Raw genomic sequence first — 23,381 nt, 5'->3', positions numbered from 1 at the left:
GAAACATGTAGGGAGCTGCATTTCAGACAATTTGGCTGATGAAAACTCCAAAGTGCCAAATAAATCAAGAATGTTATCAAATAGTTCTTTACCCCAGTTGGATATTAAATTTTACTGAGGCTATTTTCGAAAGCAACAGTGGAATTTATGATTGAAATTACTAATCATGCCCAATGAAATTACTCCAAAATATCCTCTACGAATTTCCCTAGTATTTCATCTAGGGTTTTATGCAGGAATTATAAAATGAAATCTTCCACGATTCGCTATACAGCAATTCCTTTGATAGTTCTTCCATTAATTTCACCAGGGATCACTCCACAAAATCCTACACGAATTCTTCCAGAAATTCTCCCAGCGACTTTTCCAGAAGTTAACAATAAATAGTGCTCCAGGAATTCCACATAGAACTCCGTCAGTAATTCACCAAATTTCGCCAGAGATTCCTCAATATATCCCTCAAGAGATTCACCCGGAACTTTCTGCAGATTTTTACTTCATAAATTCCTCCCAAAATTTCTACCAAAAACTCCAAACAAATGACTTTCTCCTTTAGATAATCTTTGAAAAATTCTATCAGAAATTCATCGGGAGAATCTTCCAGGAATTCCTTCAGCGATTCAACCAGAAATCCCACCAGAGATTACTACATGAGGTATAAGATTTCTTTAGGAATTCTTCTAAAAATTATTCCACAAAATCCACAAGTATTCCTGGTAGAATGTGCTTCCAAGAATATTTTCAGAAAATCCTCCAAAGATTCCTCCTGAAAAACGAATACCTCTTAGAAATTCCTCCAGGGATATCTTCAGAAACTTTTTCAGAAATTTCAGCAGAAATTCCTTGCAAAATTTTCCATAATATAATACACCAGAAATAACCATAGGAGCTTTCTCCAAAGATACTTTCAAGAATTCCCAAACAATCCACTAAAACAAATCCTGTTTTAAAAATTCGTCGAAAAATTCAATCAGTGATACCTCCAGGTACTTCTTCAGAGATTCCTCGAGAAATTGCTTCAGGAATTTCTCCAGAACTTTCTGCAGAAATTTTGCCAGGAGTTACTTAGAAAGTTCTACCAAGAGTGACCATCAGAGATTCCTTTAGAATTTCTTCCAGATATGCCAACAGAAATACATCCACAAATTCTAGCAGGAATACCTTCAGAAATTCCTAAACAAAATATTTTGAAGATTCCTTTAGAAAACTTTCCAGTGATTTCTTCAAGAAATTCTCTAGAGATGCCTGAAAATTCATAGGAGATTCCTCCAGAAAATATTACAGGGATTCTGTTCCCAATTATTTCAGGGGTTTCACCAGAAGTGTCTTAGTGATTCCTTTAGAAATTCAACTTATACATAATCCCGGGATTCCGTCAGGAAATAATGTTTCATCCAGAATTTACTACAGAAATTACACTACAAATTCCTAAAGAAGTTATTATCAAAAGTTACTTCAGCAATATATATGAAAGTCCGTCCATAAAAATCCAATTCTCATCCAAAGAATCCTCCAGAGATTACTTGAAAAAATCTTCCAGAGATTAACATTAGCGATTAATCCAGTAAATTCTTCATTAACTGACTACAGAGTTTCTTCATAAATAACTACAGATTTTTTTTCTTCAAAGAATTCGTTCTGAAACTCCTCTGTGAATGTATCCAAGTATTCTTATAGACATTCCTTTAGGAATTTCTCCAAAAAACCCTACAGGCATTCCTTCGGTAATTCCACTATGGATTTTTTTATAAGTTCTACAAAAAAATCTCACAGAAATGCTTTTTAAGACTTCTTTATTTCAGCTCATATCAAGCAAAATTGTACATTGTTTTGCTTCAGAAATTCCTCTAAATATTTATCCAGGGAATCATCCAGGATTTCTTCTTATTGTTTTCCAGTAAAATAGCCACAGATTACTTCATGATTTTTTTCCGGGTATTCCTACAGAATTTTTTCCTGCGATTACTCCGATAATATTCCAGAGATTCTTTCTGGAATTCCTCTGGAGATACGCCCAGAGTTTCCTTTTGGATTTCTTCTAATGATTTAAGGTATACCACTTTAAGGAATTCCTCCGTCAGGAGCATTTGCAAAGCTTTCTCCAGAAATACCTCCAGGAATTTCTTTCGAAATTTTCCAAAACCATTTTGCAGAAATTACTTAAGAGATTCTTCCAGTAATTTTTCATTTTAATTTTCTTTTAGGTATTGAGTCAAGTTCTCTATGGGATTCTTACAGAGATATTTCCAAGAAATGTCTGGAGTACTTCCTAGTGGATTTCCTGGAAGAATATATAGATGAATAACTGAAGGACTGATGTTCAAATTTCTGAAGTAATTTCTGGAGTGATCTCAAAAGGAATTTCCTGAGAAATCCATTTATCATTAGTTGTATACCTGAATGAACTACTGCAGACATTTGTAGGAGTACATTAAGGGTTATTCTGAAAGAGTAACTGCATGAGTTCCAAGATAAAACCCGGGCGTAATTGCTGAAATCTCCACAGGAATACGTATTTTTAAACTACTTTTAAGCGAGGGGCCATTCAAAAATTTCATAACACTTTAGGAAGTAGGTGGGTGTCCTGACGTTGTTGGGGCTCATACAAAATACGTAGAGTACCAATAAAAAAGCGTTACGAGGGGTTTAGAGGACACAAATTTAAGCGTTATGAAATATATGAACAAGCCCTCAGTAAAACCTAAAGCATTTAGAAAGTAATTTCCGAAGAAATCCCTGTAGAAAAGTCCGAAGGATACTCTGCAGGAATTTTTAGAAGAACCCCTGAGTGCACGTTTTGAGGAATTCCTGGCGAAAGGCCTGTAATGTTTTCTGAATAAATTTGTTAAGGAATTTCTCAAAGAATTCCTGGATGATTTGCTGACGGATTCCTGTCGAAATTCCTAGATGAATCTCTGGAAGAAGCCTTATATACACGATTGGAGGGAATCCTGGAGGACGCCATGAAGGAAGGAGATATTCTTAAATAATAGAATTGAATCCTTGGAAAAATATCTGAAGGAATTCTGGGAAAAACTTCTGGACCAAATTTCTGAAGAAATCACTGGAGGAATACTCGGAGTAATCTCTGTAAAAATTCCTGAAAAAAAAACAGGAAACTATGGAAGAATTTCTTAAAGAATTTTTGAAAATAAACTTTAAGGATTTTTTTGGATTTCTTGGAAAATTTATCGAGGAATTTTTGTAGGATAATCCAGATGAATGTCTGAAAAAAATCTCTGTAAGATTTCCTGAAAAAATTAAATATTTTTTAGGAATATCTATATAGATTCTTGGAGGAGTTTTTAAGGGAATATCTGCAAGATTCCTGGATGAATTTTATGAAGAAATGTTTGAAGAAATAAGGTACCGGTGCCATTAGTGGACAACCTTAGCTATAAAAAATCATAATAGAATAACGAAAAGCCTTAACAGAGATCTTTTGGCGTCAACAGAAAGATTTCAATCTCTACTATATGGGAAAAATATAAAAAAGAGTGATAAAACTATTTTTTTTGAACTTAAAATCGCTTGAGCCACTATTGGTACACGTGTTCCAGTAGTTGAGCTAGTGCTCCAGTAGTAGACGTTCGGGAATGATACAAGAAATTTTAAACAAAATGGTAAATTTTTAAATAGGTTAAACATTTTTCCCTCAGAGCAGCAACTAATACCTTTTGAATGAAGCATAAAGATCATCTCTGGGGCTTTTCTTCATTTTTATACATCCATTTTAAAAACTGCTTCCATCCGTTGATCCACTACTGGAACACGACGATAACTACTGGTGCAAGGGAGCACACTTTTTGCATAGAGTTAATTATTTATATGACTTTTTGATAGAATAAAAAGCTGAAATTTGGTAAATCGACTAAACTAGAGACGATCTTTCCACCAAAAATAGCACATGTCGTTTTTATCGCAAAATGTACGTTTTGTTCCATAGTCCAATCTACTGTTACATTACAACCATTGGTACCGGCATTCTACTTGGAATAATTTGACGCAAAGGTTTTGAAGTACTGCTTAAACGAATTTCTGGAGTAATTTTAGATAAATTGTTGGAAGAACCTGGGAAGGAGCTTTTGGGAACTCTGGACGATTTTATGTTGGAATTCTGGAAAGGAATTGTACAAGGAATACTGGTAATTCAGCGAATTCTGGGTAAAATTTTCGAACAAATTTTATGAGGAATCTCTGAAGTAATTTCCAGAGGAATTCCAGGAGAAATTTTTGGAGAAAGTCTTTGTAGAATAACTAGAAAAACTTCAGTATAACATTTTACAGTAATATGTGGAGTAACTTCTGATGCCTAAACTATTTTCTACAAAACCTCTTCGTATGAAAAATAGTGACTTTAGTGACCAATTTTGTGAAAATAATAAGGTTAGTAACTTTTTAATGACTGATGGAATTTTAGTAACCAGGTCTAAATTGATGACGAACTCACTAAAGAGTAATTCGCTACCAGCCCTGAAAATTCTTGGAAGAATTACTGGATGAACTGATGGATGGAACAAAGCGGCGGCCAATACATCCGGCGCAATCGAACCGCTCCACTTATCCACCAAGATCGACCGGCATTGTTTTCCTCCTGTGGATCTTTTTATACAATTCACTTCTCGTGGTCTAGGCGATTTTTTTTTTGGACAATGGTCCATTCAGAAACTTTGTGTTGCTGCTGTTTCTTTCATCTGCAACTGCAAATGTATTCGCGACCGCAAATGACAATATTCTAGCTCATGACCAGCAGTGCACAAACAAATGGAAATTTTACAATTTGTTGATGCATCAGTATTACAGACAGTACGATCTGTTCGTTAAACATTTGGCTCCGCGCCTCAGAAGTTTGAGCTAAATAAAACTCGTTTGATTTTGGCCGACCGATTCGCCGACCTTCAAATCGGTTTCACAAACTGTCAAGTTGATTCGTCAAGCAGCATTACACACGGTCAAACATAGCACCAACATGAACATCAACCAGGGGCTGGGGTCAATGTTGGCCAAACTGTCTGAGCGTCTATGGGCTGCATTAAACGTGCCTACAAACAACATAGAGAGATTGTTATTTTTAGCGTCGATACGGTTCGCTCAGATCCACGGCACTTAGGGTCAAATGGTCCAAAATGCTACTTTAAGGATTTGTTTCGTTTTCTCCTAATGAGATCCACATTTTAACGCTATCGAAGCCCTAACAGTAACTTTACAATATTTGCTAGCTACCATCATGAAAATATTTCCCAAATTTGAGTTTTTTTACGGGTTTAAATCGTTTGGGGGGGTAGAATGCCGTTTAGTATGGAAAACTAGTAGTTAGCAACCAAGTGTCTCCATGAGTTTGCTCTGTAGTATGGAAACGCTTATTTATTTATTTATTTGTCGTCAATCAATAGTGGACCGTTTCATTACACACTAATTTTACATGTTTTTCTTATTTCTAACAGGAATTATAAAGGAACATTTTATGCTGCAATGTTTTATAAACGAGTTTACAATCATCGAACTGAATTGAAATATCGCTTCAATTTGGTTTTTGTCGTTGTGAAGTCAATACTAGCGCAATGTTTATTATATGTTGCCATCATCTGATTAAGAAGTCCATATTTGGCATAGTTAGTACGATGATGGCACGTAAGGAATATATTCCGGTTTCGCAGTTGTCGGAAGGGTGCATAAAAATTTAGTTTTGCTAAGAGTTCTGCGGAGTCAATACGATGTGAAACAATATCATTTACGAAGGACACCATTGCGAATTCACGACGCACTTTTAGAGTTTGTATGTTGATAAGCATGCAGCGTGCTTTATAAGAAGGTAGAGGAAATCTTGTCCAACCTAATTTACGTAGGGCAAACAGTAGGAATTGTTTTTGTACTGATTCTATCCGTTCTTCATGTGTTATTGAAAAAGGAGACCGAACTACACTACAATATTCAATTATTGACCTTACATATGCAGTATATAACGTTTTAATTGTGTACGGGTCATGGAAACTATAACTAAACCGTTTTATGAATCCAAGCATGTTATTTGCTCTGTTGATGATTGTATTATAATGATCAATGAATGTTAGTTTTGAATCTAAGATGACACCTAAGTCTCTGACTCTGTCACATTTTACCACTGGCTGATTTCCTAGGGTGATTGTAACGTTTGGTGTGTCTCGTTTTCTACTAAAAGCTATTAAGTTACATTTTTTTACATTCAATTGCAGCAGGGATTTATTACACCAGGTGTAGAAGACTTTTATTTCATTTTGGAATATATTTATGTCCTCTTTATTAATAATTTCTAAATAAAGTTTCATATCATCAGCGTAAATCAGAACTTTTATGTGTTTAAGGATCAAAGAGATGTCGTTGACAAACAGTATGAAGAGAAGAGGGCCCAAATGGGAACCTTGAGGGACTCCAGAGGTGACTTGAATGGGATTCGATTTACTTCCTTTGAATCTAACTATTTGTTGACGGTTGGTTAAGTAGGACTCAATCCATTTCAGAAGATTAGACTCTATTCCTAGTTTTTGTAATTTGAATAGTAGCACAGGTATATCAACGCGGTCAAATGAAATCATCGAAAAACCTTAATATTTACGCCAAAAAATTGAAAAATGTTGTATTTCACCGGAAAATTAAGGAAAAATCTATGAGTTTATGTCCAAGGGTTGTGGCGGCTACTCTTGGGTAAACGTATTTTAATATCGTTTGGCAAATAATTCAAATTGAAACGTTCTAGGAATGATTTAAATGAGATGAGCTATTGCGTCTTGGACCATGTTCCCCTACTCATAAGCCACGGCATAAAAATTAACAAGGCAGGCTGATCTAAACATCAAGTATGATTGTAAACATGTGAAGTCACTCCTATCGTACCATGTACCATCCGGACCACTTGATCATTTTTTTCCGCAAATTTGTTCGAGGTGGATAGAAAGGGCTTTAGGATATTTCGTCGAATGACATTTGGTCGAATGACGTTTGGTCGAATGACATTTGGTCGAAAGTACATTTGGTCGAAAGGACATTTGGTCGAATTGCTTTGGAACATTTATTTTGGTGGAATGACGTTTAGTTGAACGGATACTTGGTTGGTAGCTTATTATCAAATGGTTTATTGAAAGATTATTTGGTAAAATTGATTATTGTTTTCTAAATTTTGCAAAAATGGTAGGATAACGTATTCCTTTGAATAATCTGTTCAATAACCGTTGCTGAATGAAAAAATGGAGTCTTATTTTTAAATTTATGCATCTTTAACTTGAAACTTGATGTAATGCCAAATCTAAAATTCTTTAATCTAATATTATTCAAAAGAACTTTTGAGAAGGAGTTTTTTTGTACATTGGCTGAAATATTAAGCTCTAGTGAATTTATTATTCTTTGAAAATATCTCATTCTTTGAAAACTGCTCAACAAGTTATTTAATTATTCAACGATGTGAACATAATGTTTTTATTATTTATTATTTTTTTTGAAATGTCATCGTTCTTCGTAATGAACTGCTGATCTTCATCTGATGAAAGGTTTCGGAGAGTGTTCGGGATCTTTCTTTGACTTCCGGGTCGTGTGGCTCATGGACTTGGCTAAGATTTTTTAATGCACAAATCATAATTAAAACGGCAGGAAAAATTTGATTTAACTAAAACCTTTATGGCGAAGTGAATCTTAGGTGTCGGTAATTCTACTTATGGCCAATTGACTTATTGTGAATTCCAGCTTAATAATTTTCCTCAAGCAAATATATGGCTTTGCTGACAGTGATGATGACCTCGATAAATAACAGAGTTTGCAGTCGAACCTTTGAATTATTATAAATGAAGTTTATGCTAATTCTATGTATCGGGTAAGGGAAGACGGCTTGCTTCCATTTAAGAACAGCTTATCTCGAATCGCAGAACACGCCTGAACAAAAATGTGACGTCGAAACGCAAGAAGCTGATCAATTGGGATAGCGTTCATCAAATTGAATAACTAAATTTAGCTAATCACATATAGATTGTTGGCAAAATGGCTGAAACTTTTTCAATTATTCAATCACTCTTGCATTAGCGACAAAATGCTGCTCTCGACGATAGTCAGACGAAATGTAAAACTTTGTTTCCATACTATTTAGAATCGACCTCTATCCTTTCCACGAAATGTCGGTTCAATCACTTATCCTTTGCTTTCTGTTGCAACTAAACCTTTTCGACCAAATGTCCATTCGACGAAATGTCCGTTCGACCAAATGTACTTTAGACCAAATGTCATTCGACTAAACGTCATTTGACCAAATGTCTTTCGACCAAATGTCATAGATTCGATAGAAATGACGTCGTCAATTAGCTGTCAGTTTCCGGAATATATCATCTTCTTAATATAGTACACCGTGCTCATAAGCCAACTGTGGCTAGTTGAGATCGTTAGTACGCATTGAGCTTTCGACTAGGTCGCAGGTCTTTCGCTGGACCGCTTTTGCGATAGGGAGATAGCTGCTCAATTTTACATAGCTAGGGTTGTTGACACTGTTACGGCTTACCAGCCGACGGCAGAAACGTTCTGTGGCGTAGTTGGTTAACACGCCCAGTCCAGCGTATTAGGAGTCGTGGGATCGAAGCCTATCAGGTCGATTCCATTATTTTTAATAATTTTGCATCTCAATTTGTCCAAACAGGGGGACATGACATCCCTAGTTGCGTCAAATGTATTTCTGAAAGCGTTCGAGAAATTTCAGAAGAAAATCCTTAAACAAATTTCTTTAAAACCTCTGGAATAAGCTTTTGAGAACTTTATTCGTAGGAACTCCTTAATTAAGAGAAAATATTTAAGGTAGTAGCGTTGGATTTTTTAAAGCAAATTCTAAGAAAAAATCCTCTGAACATTACTTGAAAAATCGCTGGAAAAATTTCTGGACGCATTCTTGGGAGAGCTGGTGAATAATTTAAAAAGGAATTACTGTTGGTATGCCTACCTGGAGGAGTCCCTGAAATGTCCCAGAAGAAATCTGTTGAGAAAGCAGTAAAAGTTTTTGCTCAAGGAATTTGAAAAGATATTCCTGAATAATCTGTTGAATACTGACATAAGTGTTTCTTAAGTCAATAGAGTTTGCGGGCTTCCTAGGCGTGCGGATAGCGGCGTTGCTTGGCGTATTGTGCTATGGAGTGTGGGTTCGATGCCCGCCCCAGTCAGTGGAAACTTTTCGTCAAACCAAAAATTCTTCACTGTTTCATTGGTTTTTCCAATTTCCCGTGCCTTTGGCTGAAGACGGTGTGAATTTCTTTTCTTTTTATTGCATCAGGATTCACTGCAAGGAGAAAAAGAAAATAAATTTACTCTAGCGGCCATATTGACGAAAAGAAGGGATTTCTACTAAAACAAAAATATTTTAGAGGTTTACATTACAACAGTGACTACAGTCACCCCACAATTATGGATCAACTAAGGGCCATTTTTCAGAATAAACTACGATTAAAAAACATGATGAAGCTGTACAGAACAAAATTACCTCCCTGGCACTGCGGAATATAGTTGTTTTTGAGAATACACCTCAAAATACCCGGTTATTTACGAAAAAGTGTCGATTTCAATAGAAATTGCAAACGATGTCCACCCCACAGATGTGGATCAGTGGGAGAGGAGGATCCGTATTATGGATCAAATCGACTCATATTATGGATCAAAACACTATAACAGCAATTTATCTGCGAGATAAACGAATGGTGTGCTAGTGAAAGCATACGTTTTGGCGTTTGTTTCGGAATCGTCTTATCTTTGATTCATAACTGTGGTAAGAGTTTCAATGCCCCACAGTTATGAATCAACGCATCTGGGAATACGCTTGACATTTTATTTCCTACGGACGGAAAAAATATGAATAAGCATATTACAATTGATTGTGATGCTGTACAGATTTATGGTTCACGTAGGTAAAATGTGTTCTGCGTAATTGCAACTCTATTTGATGAGATATTCCCGTTTTAATCCAAATCTGATCCATATCTGTGTGCTATCCATAACTGTGGGGTGACTGTAAGTCTCTAAATAAGGTCTGCACGGCCAGACTGAACAAAATTAATACTTTCAAAGTGTCTGGATATGTAGCCAGAGAGATATGATGTGTTTAATTTAACAAATTTGAATAATTACCGAAAGATGTTCAGATTCACACTCCCTCTAGAATCTCATGAAGAGTTCCGTAACTAGCCGTTTTGCAAACGTGATATGAATACCTTAAATGGCATTCAGTTATAATGAGCTTGCCTAGATCACCATCTGGGAACTACAACGACAATAGTTATATAATTGGCCAGCAGCCCAAACATAGGAACATTTTGTTTTTGCATATTTGCTGACGGAAAGACCAAAGATTTCGGATAATGGAATTCATTTCCACGGAATGTGAGCGCAAACCAGAAGGAACAAAAAACATCCCTCCGAAGGAATTAGCACTCGGCAGGAAAACTAACATGCCCAGGCCCCCCAATCTAGAGCCATAGATCACACATATCGTGAAGCAACGGGATGGCACTGTTTTGGCCCTCCCACTACGCTATTTCCAGGTCTCCTCGGCAGAAGAAAGGCTCGCTGTGAATGTCGTTATGCAAATTACAAATTTTTCAAACATTTATGCACACCATCTGTCCGAGAGCCACAAATGAGCTCCGGAGAGGAAGCAAGCAGCAGCATCATTCACGGTTCAAGAATAGTAAAGCATCCACAAGCACAAGGTAGGAATAGTTCGCATCAGGTTGACTCTATCGTGTCGCCGGAGTGGTTTCAGTACATTTAGGGCATACTTTGTGACTTGTACATTTAGCAGTCATGTGGCTTTTGCTGCCGCACGGAATTTGGTCTGACTAGCCTGTGAAAATTTCATTTCGTATGCCTAGAGTCGCTTCTGCCGTTGCTGGCTATCAGGATCAATAGGGAAGTCAACGCTCAGGTGAACATCCGGTTCCATTTGATGTTGAGATGGAAATAGGAAAGCAAGAGAATGGAATGAAACAAATTCAGAGAGACATGTTTGTCAACAGGGCACGTTGGCATGATATGACAGAACCATTAGGGAAGGTGTAACTTTGGTTGAGAAATTTCGAACCAGGAGTGGGAAGGATGTCTACACTTCTGGCAAGGATGGTAATATGATTGGTTCTGAGACAATGTGCTAAGTTTTAATTTCTAGACATATTTTATGTATCAATGAATGAATCGAGTAAACTTTTTATGCTTGAAGCATTATCGTCATATTACTTTGCCCTCTAAAACTCGTAGCTGTTAAAGGATGCTGGAATGTCACCAACCTAGCACGCACGTCAAATATTAAACTCCCCCAAAGCAGATTAGAGCGATAAACATCGTTCTCAGTATACACCTACTCCTGTGAACTCCGGCATGTTCATGAACAACAGCCTACCAGAAGAGAGCTTTAACAGTCTTTCCTCTAGGCAGGTATACCTTCTAGGAAATGCCGTTTGAAAATTTCCTTTGCCATTGTACATACATTGTGCGATGTCCTACATCTTCGGCTTAATGAACTTTGAAAGTGGAGCAACTTTTTACGAGCAGAGGCAACACAATGCTGGCAGGATAGGTACCATATGAAGAAAAGGTTGTAAATTTTAGCTCACAATATTAATTCGGCACGTTTATTTGGGATTTATCGCCGTTGGTGGTATCTTAAGAAGTCGTCGGTCATGTTCTACGAGAGGTGTAAATTTGGTGTCTTAACAAAACAATCCAAAAATTTGTTATTTGAAAGGCACTTAATTGACATAACAAAATACATGGTGGCATAGTCTCTACAGTCATCCTCCTTCAGAATACATAAGATGCAGAGGAGGATACCTAAATAAGCCGCATAACTGCCAAAAAATAACTAACCATCGTCCAAAGGTTAACTCTGCCAGGATATCTATCTGTTTTAGATATGAAATGCAGAGGGCCTCGGATACCAACATTACTGGTAGGAAAATGCCTACTCTTCCAAAGAACACATATCACAACATAACATACCAAATACAGTTTTTCCTAGATGAAGTTATCGGCTTCAAAATAAAATTTGTATAAAACTGTTAAAGCTAGTAGTATACTTTATCAAATATTCGACTATCATTGAACTGTTAGTTGATAATGCTTTGCATGGCGTACTTTTAGTACTTTGCTTACCAGCGGGAAGAAGAAACAAACCCCTTATGTGATCCTTAGCCTCTTGGCCAGCAACTGTTATTCCTACTCCTCGTGGTACCAGGCTAAAAGCAACTTTAAGGAATCCAAGTAATCAAATAGCACCTTAATTTGCCCTGCATGCCAATATAGTGCTATAATACAGCTGACATGCCCTACATAAGCCATATAATATTCATATACCCAATTCATTCATTTATTTAGTTAACATCGAAACAGATAACACTGAACTAACAATTTCACGCCACAATACTCGGTTCTCTCCATCCTCGGTTCTGCCCCACGCTCGCCAAATCGATGGGCACTTGATATGCCCCACCTAGCTCGCTGCGCTCCACGCCTTCTTGTACCAACCGGATCCGACGCGAACTCCGAGGTTACTGTCCGGCATTGTTGCAACATGCAAACAAATCTTGAAGCAAACAAATTGACTGGATCTCGTGAAAATCGTACCCCGGCTGTTAAGCCCGGGGCTCTCCGCTTAGCACCTTCTAGCGCAATATTGAACAACAGGCACGAAAGACCATTACCTTGTTGTAGTCCCCGGCGGGATCCAAATTAAATGGATTGTTAACCTGAAACCTTCACACAATTTTGCACACCTTCTATCAGTCTCGTGAGCTTCTCGGGAGAGATGATTTCGTCCATGGTTTTCCATAGCTCTACGCGGTCGACACTATCGTATGCCGCCTATAGATGCAAAGGTGATGCGTTCTAATCTGGTATTCACGACATTTTTGGAGGATTTGCCGTTCAGTAAAGATCTGGTTCGCTGTCGATCGGCCGTCAACGAAGCCGGCTTGATAGTTTCCCACGAACTCGTTGACTACAGGTGACAGACGACGGAAGTTGATCTGGGATCATACATTGTAGGCCGCATTCAGAATGGTGATCGTTCGCAAATTCTCACAATCTAACTTGTCGCCATTCCTGTAGATGGGGCATATTACCCTTTCCTTCAATCCCCCCGGTAGCTGTTCTGCTTCCCAAACTGTCAGCCTCTGCACTGATAACCAATGGTCAACCTCTCCGGGCCCATCTTTATGAATTCGGCTTCGATACTATCCTTACCAGCAGCTTTATTGTTCTTGACCTGGTGAATGGCATACTTAGCCTCCCTCAAAGTGGGGGCTGGTTGGCTTCCATCTTCCGCAGTACTGACGAAGGCATTTCCTCCGTTGTCCCGTCCTTCATTGCCTGTGCTCTCAGCACCATTCAGGTGCTCGTCGAAGTGCTGCTTCCACCTTTCGATCACCTCACGCTCGTCCGTCAGAATGCTCCCATCCTTATCCCTGCACATCTCGGCTCGCGGAACAAAGCCATTGCGGGATGCGTTGAGCTTCTGATTGAACTTACATGTTTCTTGAGACCGGCACAGCGGTTCCATCTCCTCGCATTCCATCTCCTTCAGGCGGCGTTTTTTCTCCCGAAAAAGGCGGGTCTGATGTTGAGGTTCCCGTCCACGTTCTGTCGGGTCCCAGCATAACCGCCTGTGCTATATTCTTCTGCTCCAGAATCTGGCTACATTCCTCGTCGAACCAATCGTTCCGTCGTTTCCGTCCCACGTACTTAACGTTGTTCTCAGCTGCATTGTTGATGGAAGCTTTCACAGTTCTCCAACAGTCCGGTAATGCAACCTCGAGGTGCTGCACGTACGCTGTTACGACATCCGGTTGCTTAAGCCGCTCTAGGTCATACCGGGGCCGCTGTCGGTACCGTACGTTGTTAACTACGGAGAGTTTTGGGCGCAGTTTAACCAACACCAGGTAGTGGTCAGAGTCGATGTAAGCGCAAGGATAGGTCCTGACGTCGATAATGTCGGAGAAGTGCCGTCCATCAATCAGAACATGGTCGATTTGTGATTCTGTCTGCTGTGGTGATCTCCAGGTGTATCAATATGCAAGGCTGTGCTGGAAGAAGGTGCTACGAATGAGCATGTTCTTGGAGGCGACGAAATCAATTAGTCGTAGGCCGTTTTCGTTCGTCAGACGGTGGGCGCTGAACTTTCCAATAGTCGGTCTGAATTCCTTCTCTTGGCCAACCTGAGCGTTTAGATTTCTTATGATGATTTTGACGTCATGGCTTGGGCAGCTGTCGTACTCGCGTTCGAGCTGCGCGTAAAAAGCGTCTTTATCATTATCAGTGCTTCCAGAGTGAGGGCTGTGCACGTTTATTATGCTGAAGTTGAAGAACCGGCCTTTGAGCCTCAACTTGCACATTATCTCATTGATCGGCCACCACCCGATCACGCGCCTCTGCATATCACCCATCACTATAAAAGCTGTTCCCAGCTCGTGTGTGTAGCCGCAGCTCTGGTAGATGGTATGGTTACCATTCTAAACGTTCGCACCATTGATCCCTTTCAACACACTTCCTGAAACGCTACGATGCCGAATCCGCGGCCCTTCAGCGCGTCGACGTGTATGAGTGTGCTTCCGATGAAGTTTAGAGATTTACAGTTCCACGTACCAAGCATCCAATCGCTAGTCCCTTTACGTCGCTGTGGTGTTCGCCAATTGTCCCGGTTCGTATTCTATCGTTGATTATTCGTTGCTGACACCAATCTCCTTGAATTCCAGGGGACCATTCCCCCTAAATGTTCGGAGGACCATAGTGCGCAGTTTAGTCCTTTTCTGGCACTTGGGCGATGATCAGCCGCTCCTGACATGGAGTACAGACGCTCCTGGTTTGCAGAAACATATGCAAAAGCAAACCCCCTTCCCTGTCAGCATACAACCAGAGTTCCCACCGAGGTTGGTTACCCGATCTTCCCTCAGGTTACTTGTACCCCGGCCAGTACCGCGAGGAGGTAGGGATAGGAGTTGCTGGGCAAGAGGTCCACACAAAGGGGTCTATTTTACGATTGAGCCTCAAATAAATGAACTAGTTAAAAAAAAAGAAAAGGGGTCTATTTTATTTCTGCAGGTACGCGAGGTACCAATGGTACGCCATGCCCAGCCAATTACCCGTGTCAAATAAATTGTCTACTCAAATGTATTATATGAATTTTCAAACTTTATTTAAGTATTCAAATGGAACAATTTGTTAGTTGCAGAGATTTGGCATCTTGAAACAGGAGACAAAATTCAGTGGATAAGATAATTTTTTACTCTCACATATTTATACTTTGTAATGTGGTAATCAATTTCGGCCCAAGGTGTGCATTTCGATTTCAAATTTTTGAGGTTATTTTATCAACTGTTGATTGTAGTTTAATCAAAAATGAATTACGTAGGCCGACAAAGAACGGCACAATACCGATGTTCTTGAATTAAGTTTGATATTATCTGGAATCTTAAGGATAATATTACAAAAAAATTAAGAATGCTGATCAATTTGCTCCGGTTTATGATATCACTTCGTCGATTTCTAATAGTGCTTAAATTCTCAATGGAAAATATATTAAGTCGTAATTGGTGCCCCTAAGGCCCCTTCGGCCTCCCCATTTATGCGGCCCTGTCTATACCGATTGTTCCGGTGCGAGTTTTCTAAGGCCTACATCAACCCCCTGTCTTGTCGGAAAACCATCGTGCAAAGTACTAGGACCATGATTTACCGCTTCTAACATGAAAAACAGACGTTGTTTTTAACCGCCCATAACATGGAAAGCAGGAACCCACCTTCTCTGTCAACATACGACCAAGGTCCCATCGGGGTTGATTACCCGATCTTTCCTATGATTACCTATACCCCAATAGGCACCACGAAGAGGTAGGAATAGGAGTTACTAGACAAGAGTATAATGACCACAAATGGGGTATTTTTCACACCTGTAGATACCCGAAGTCCCTATGGTACGCAATGTCCAGTCATTTATCAAGTTAAATAAGTAATGGAATCAACTATCAGGTCATGGTTAAGTGGAACGCTAGCAAAGTAGATGGATTTGGGTCGGTTGACTGTAACACATCTATTCATTTATTGAAAGATAAGATTTCCACAAGTCGCAAGTAGCTACAATCGCTTGAACGAAAATTCTAAAAATCATACTTAAAAATCGAAAAATTGAATGTTTTATCAAAAGTAAAAGAAATGAAAGGTAACTATTGAACTGTTGAACACGCTTTAGATTTCTTCAATTTCATTTATCAGACAATAACAAATAAGGCAAATTCATTTTTGAAAATAATTCTTTTTGAAATTCAGATGTTAAACATAAAATCTTTTCCGCTTTAAAACGAAAAAGTTACATTTTCATTTGATTGCCAGCGGAAACGACTCGTAAAACGATGAACCGGTAAGGTGGAAAATTAACTTCCAAAGACGCTATCGTGATTTATTAGCTGGAGTAGACGCTGTGTACTCCTTTCCCGAGCATTGAGCGTTTCTTCCGCTGCCAGTAACCGAAGGTGTACCAGGACAAATGGTAGCACATAACTGCGAATGCGTCCCAACAACGAAGAGAACGAGTCCTGAATCAGATAACGGCTCCGTCGTCTCTGTTCTGCTGTCGCGGCATTTGCTCCAGTGACACACTTTGCTGTTCCACCTTTTCCGCGTATCCCACAAAGAACATTCTTTTTTTATTCTTCTTGGCATTACGTCTTCACTGGGATAGAGTTTGCTTCTCAGTTTCAATGAGCTCTTCCACATTTATTAACTAAGTGTTTTCTTTGTCAAACTTACCATTTCCGCATTCGTTTATCGTTTGGCAGGCTCGATGATACTGTATGCCCAGGTGAGTTTTGGAAATTTCCGTTATGGTAAGATCTTGGACTGCCCAAGAGAAGAACCCAGACACCTTCAGCATGGCTTTGTTTTGTAGCCGAGCAGTTTACCACTCGGCTAAGGAAACCCTGCTCTGAACACTCATCGAAGCTGTATCTGTTATTCCACGCGGAAAATGGCAGATAAAGAAGTGAAAATGCTCGACTCTTCAGAAAAGGAGGAAATGGATTCAGAAAGGCGAATAAGGTACTAATTCCGAACGATTTCCCCGAGGTATCATGGAACTAGACTCGGGGTAACAGAACTAAGGGTATGCGATAATCATATTTTTTTATGTTGATACGAGATGATTCCAACGATTTGAGCCATTCGAAGAAACGGAGTACTCGCAGAGTAAACTCTTTTCTCAAAAAAACATCAAATCTGAAAATAAAATTTCTAAATTGGACCTTGGCTCTAAGCCCTTATGTAAATTATCTAATATTTTTAAAAAGCCTCAGAAGCCAATTGTGGCACTGAAAGAGGAAAATAAATCACTTCTGACTAATTGCGACAAAGCTCAAATACTTACTTTGCAGTTTGAAAGCGCACACAATTTCAATTTACGACTCACCAGTCAAATTGAAAATCAAATTATTCAGGACTTCGAAAGCCAAATGAAAACGGTAGTTCAAAACATCATTTTGTGGGAATTTTGATTTGACTCATTTTTCTTATTTTAGGAATTCAGTTCAATATTTTGCAAAATTCCGTTTGTTCCATTCTTTTTTGAACTGAACAAAACGAAATGAAATCCAAAAAAATCGCTTCAGTGGATCTGAATTCTGTTTCTGCAGTATTTTACGGTATCGTTCTTAATATCGCTTACCCTTAGACAGAACGATGGTTAACTCCATGAAAGCAATGACCGAGAAGCTAGGAATAAACGAAAGGTGAAATTGAAGGAGTATCCCGTCGAAAATAAAGAGATCCGGGACAAAAAGGTAGACTTTGAATGGAAAAGAATAGAAAGTATAAAGGACCAGGAGTATTCTTACGAGTTGACTGAATTGGGGTGGACTGATAAAAGTTTGTCTTTGGCAAATCTCCTTCCGGTCATGTTCTCATCAGCATCATCATGATCATCATCCGGTTTCTATTGTGGTTTTCATTGTTCCCATTGACGCCCACTCCGCCCATCCAAAGTAGACCTCGTGGTTGTGCTATTTTTCAATGTTCTGTGGAAGTATTACTTGTTCAATATTCCGTCCGAGGGAGGTGGACGCCTTCTTCGTCTAGGCGGGGCAGTTTTTCATGACCGCTAGGTTCAAATCTTGAGGCACTGTTGTGGACTGTAGCCATTGGTCTGCGCTGCGGAAGGGAAAAAACTCAAATTAAAGAACGAAATCTCATTTTATGGTTGTGATTTTCATCTGTTTAGCAATTTGTCCGCTCCAGGAACGAGACTTTGCCATGTAAATTGCTCAGTGTAAAGCCGCCGCTTTGCCGTTCGTGAGCATTATAGATCGTGGATAGGCAGAGTAAGCAAAGTACCGTGTTGAGTTTAATGAGATACTTACACAGTACGCTGTAAAAATAAACATAATTTGCTGCTTTGCTTTCATCTGGGGGAATAAAACAATATTATCAGTTTAATATACCGATTTGAATAATTTCGGAACGAGTTTCAAACTGGAAATGTGGGCGTTTTTGTTTCGTCTGGAGCCATATTTTTACAACACATGCATTGCATGTCGTAATTGAAAGCTCACTTTATAATTACAGAAAACGTATAGTCGAAAATGCATTAAAATTCTCTGAATAGGTATATAACAGCACTTTCTGCATGTGAATCATTGCATTGCTTATTTTAAAGTTTTCTATACATTTGAGCATTTATATGTTTTCCAAAAATAACAGCTACAAAACTTAAAACTGTGTTAAATACAACAGTGCTGAATCAGCTTACTATGGTAGTATGGCGTTATGCTAAAGTTTATTATCTACACGCAAAACAAAATTTTCTTGCAATAATTGCAAGGGTCCTCATAATACAGTTTCTGCATGTGAATCATGCAGGAAATGTATTGAAACATAAGAAAGAGTCTTGTATTAGATTTATTTTACACTCTTCTAACTACCACAGTCAAACAAATGCACATCATTTTTTCTACACTGTATAACAAACCGATTTTAAATTCTCCAATTATAACAACACACAAACATAATCATGTTGCGTGATACATCTTACAAATTAAGTCGATTCTACACATTCTATTGAATGTGTGCAAGTGCAACATTATCTGTGACTTTTGCAGAAACACGACGCCATCATTGTTTATCGTGTTAAAATTGAAATGGTACTTCCGTGTTTGCGTTGCATAAATGTTAATGTCCACCAGCGCGGCCGAAAAACATCGGGTCGTTATCACCGGTCTCGGAGTCGTTTCGCCGGTTGGTTGCAGCGTGCCAAAAGCGTGGACTAACATTCTTTCTGGAGTGTCCTCTCTTGGCCGGCTAACCGATGCTGCATATGAGAAACTCCCTTGTCGTGTGGCGACCCAAACCAGCCGGAAGGAGCTCGATGTGGAAAAGGAGTTTGGCCAAAGTGAGCTGAAAACAATGGGCCGGGCGACTGCTTTTGCCCAGATAGCTGCCAAAGAAGCCCTCGGAATGGCCCGGTGGACTCCCCCGAGGAGGAAGCGGAAGCGTGCCAGCAAACGGGTGTGGTGGATCTTACGGATGTCTGCGATACCAACGAAGCACTCAGGAAAGGCTATAACCGGGTAAGTCCGTTCTTTGCAGCCTCCTGACACGGCCCATACAATTCCATTGAAAAATAACGAGCAAACATCTCTGGTTCCTACTGGGAAGTGGTTCCCACTGACAGCTCAATGTTTGTAAACAAATAATCGTTTGAGGAATAACAATCGGTGATGGCGAAATCTTTTTCTCCGAAAAATTTCTTTTCCCGCATAACAACAGTTATTCGAACTAACAAACGGTTGCAAACTATTGAATTGCAGTACAGCAAGTCAATTTGGGTTGATGTGATTAGCTAAAAACACATTTTAGTATTGGAGGAAAAATTCCGTAATATGATTAGACCATTGTACGTTGTTGCTCTTGAGTTTGATGCTGACCACGAAAACATGGCTGCCTAGCACCGGGTTGGTTCTTTGGCCCCATAATCTTGCCAAATATGCCCGCCGGACAGTTAAGCTTCAAATATGGATTTCGAGGGCCCAATCACTCAGTATCGAACGCATGTGTCACGGCCCGTCTGCATGCTGGACGAATCTGAATGCATCTCTAATCGAGTGTGCTCCCGTGTCACATGGAGCACGTCCTTCAACAATACTCCACTGCACTGTGACGTCACGCATCAATTTTGACAGGTACTGGTCCTGTTGTTTACAGTTTGGACTTAGTGCTTTTTTTGAATCATTCTTAATTTCGTGAAAGTTTGCCGGGAGGAGAGGTCAAATCCACTGCAGATACCCACGGATCGTATTATTCTATCTTCCTACCGTGGAAAATCGTCACCATCAACATGCTGGTGATAGAAATGCGAAGATGAAAAAATGATGGAAAAAACGACTAAGTCCGAAACGTAAACAACAGGACCAGCAACTGTCAAATAAGTGAGGTTAGGCTCGTCATATGCAGCGCTCTATAGAGTATGTATTGCGGCGCTCATTTTAAATCCACATCCAGCGGCGGCGGTAGCGCGCAGAAGATATGCGCGCAATTCAATCGCAACGTCAAAATTCAAGTAGGCTTGGATTTTTTCATTCTTCAAGGACGCAAATGTTTCAAGTTTACTAAATCTGAAACATTTGGTGATTTTCATTATCACTGCGACGGTATATCGACATTTTCAGATAATCGCATTACGTGGATTTATCTTGCAGAGCACAATAAATCATATGTTGAATTCGTTTTTGAACCTAGGTTGGAACTGGCGACACACAGTTTCAACCCCAATCCGATTCTGGCTTGACGTTGGTTTGTTTATTTTTTGATCACCGACCCAGTTCCTGAACGAAAACGATATAAAAATATCACACATACAGATTATTTCCATGTAGGGTAGATTGCCAATTATTATACAAGTTAAAACCTCGTCAATTATTATTGCACAGCCCATAGGCCAGGGGAAGTGGTTCACCTAGAGTGAATTTCTGTCAGAGAAAAAGTAGATTTTGTATGAGATTTGACAGAAAAATGAATGACAAGTTCATCCACTTCTCCTGGCCTATGTATTCCTTATGGGTGTGCAATTTTTGGCGCGTTTTTACTCTGTGTCAAAATTGGCAATCTACCCTACTACTCTACATTCTATTTGCGCACTCACACAACAATCTGTGGTGTCGATACGCGATAGTGTTGGATAGACGTTTCCTTTTGTTTTCTTCGCAGAACGTGCGGCACGCATTCGTTGCCCTTTCTGGTTAAAGTGCAGTTTTTGTGCTAAAGTGAACAATAATCATGGCTGAAACGCTGCAATTCCGCGGCCAGCTCGTTGGTCACTCCGGATGGGTCACCTAGATTGCCACCAATCCGAAGTACCCGAACATGATCCTGTCTTCATCGCGTGACAAGTCTTTGATCATCTGGAAGTTGACTCGCGACGATACCAGCTACGGAATCCCCCAGAAGCGTCTGTATGGCCATTCGCACTTCATCAGCGACGTAATCCTCTCATCGGTCGGTAACTACGCCCTGTCCGGATCGTGGGACAAAACCCTGCTCCTGTCGGATTTGGTTGCCGGAAAGTCCACCAGTCGTTTTGAAGACCATACCAAGGATGTCCTGTCGGTTGCCTTCTCCATCGACAACCGTCAAATCGTGTCCGGATCCCGTGACAAGACCATCAAGCTGTGGACCTCCTTGGCCGAGTGCAAGTAGGGAGTCGATGCCGGTTATGGACCCTTTGCGTATTATGGACCCCCTACAGAAAAATATAAAATTAACACTCAAAGCAACTTTATTCCTATGAAAATCCACCGGGGGAACTTCGATTACATTGTTAGTCAGCTGTTTCAAACAAAATATTTGGTTTGAGACGCATAAATACAGATATTTGAACAGTTTTGTAAATGAAACCACACAAGAGGGTCCATAATACGCATTTCCAGGTGGGTCCATAATAGGCTCGTCGGCAGCGAGCCGGATTACATGGGAATCAAATGGAGGGTCCATAATACGCAACGTCAAATTTGTAAACAATCCTATTATGGACCCCGGGAGGGTCCATAATAGGCATTCGGACAACAGTTTTTCAAATGCATATTTCGCTGGAAAAATCGAAAGATTTTGTATGTTTCATAGACGTACTATGAAGTAAAGACATTGAATTTGTTGTAAGACTCCACAAAACGTATATGCGTCTGGAATACCATTGCGGAAAAGCGTCTAGAATGAATTTCAGCTACTAAGGGGTCCATTACTAGCATTGAAACCCTACACCATCCAGGAAGATGGCCACAGCGTTTGGTTCCGTGCGTCCGCTTCTCGCTAAACCACTCGAACCAGATCATCGTGTCGGCCGGTTGGGATCGCACCGTCATGGTCGGGAATCTGCCCAACTGCAAGCTGAAGATCGACCACTTGGGGCACAACAACCCGGTTTCCGTGTCGCCTGATGGTTTCTTGTGCATATCCGGAATTTCCTTTGAACTTTTTTTTCGGGATTTCCCCTGGATTTTTTAAGAATTTCCTTTGTATTTTTTTTCGGAATCTCCTTTGGAATTTCTTCGGAATTTTATTTAGAACTTCCTTTGGAGTTTTCTTTGAAATTTCCTTTTTTTCGGAATGTCCTTGGGAGTTTCCTTCGAAATTTCCTTTGAAATTTTTTAATTTATTAAATCCAAACAAATCCTTCAGAATTTCCTCTGCAAAATTTTTTGAATTTTTTTTTGAATTTCCTTTGGAGCTTGCTTCGGAATTTCCTTTGGAAGTTTATTCGGAATTCTATATATAATTCATTTTGAGGATTCCTTCGGAATTTGTTCTGTAATTTTCTGAGGAATTTTCTATGGAATTTATTTTGTAGCTTCCTTCGGAATTTTCTTTAGAATCTTTTTTGGAATTGCCTTTGAAATTTCCTTCGGAATTTTCTTGGAATTTATTTTGAAAAATTAATCATAATTTCTTTCGGACCTTCCTTCGGAATTTACACAATTTTTTTCCGAATTTCTTTTGGATCCTTCAGAAATTTATTCGGAATTTTCTGTCGAATTTTGGTTGGAATTTATTTTGGGGCTCCCTTTGGAACTTTCTTTGAAATTTTCAACAAATTTTACTTTGGAATTTCTTCTGGAGCATCCTTCGGATTGTTTCCAGAATCTTCTTTGGAATTTACTTCGAAATTTAATTTAGAATTTCCTTCAAAGTTTCCTTTGGAATTTTGTGGGTAATTTCATTTCAAATTTCCTGCAGAATTTTATTTAGAGTTTATTTGGCATTTCCTGTGGAATTTCTTTTTCGTAGCTTCAGAATTACATTCCTTTGGAATTTCTTTCCGAACTATTTTCAGAGCTTCCTTTGGAATTTCCTTTAAAGTTTACTTC

The 23,381-nt window shown here is 39.3% G+C and overlaps 1 protein-coding gene and 1 pseudogene across 3 annotated transcripts in view; both read left to right on the top strand.

The window, feature by feature from the left end:
- Positions 1-23,381, top strand: part of LOC5572932 (ADAMTS-like protein 1) — an 844,534-nt gene that overhangs the window by 261,429 nt on the left and 559,724 nt on the right. The gene's annotated exons all lie outside the window — the stretch shown is intronic.
- On the top strand, positions 21,267-21,717 carry LOC110676573 (annotated as a pseudogene).

The sequence above is a fragment of the Aedes aegypti genome, chromosome 2 (genome assembly GCF_002204515.2).
Source record: "Aedes aegypti strain LVP_AGWG chromosome 2, AaegL5.0 Primary Assembly, whole genome shotgun sequence".
NCBI classification, from domain to species: Eukaryota; Metazoa; Arthropoda; class Insecta; order Diptera; family Culicidae; genus Aedes; species Aedes aegypti.
Note: the sequence above shows the minus strand (reverse complement) of the source record. Positions and strands in the feature narration are given on the sequence as shown.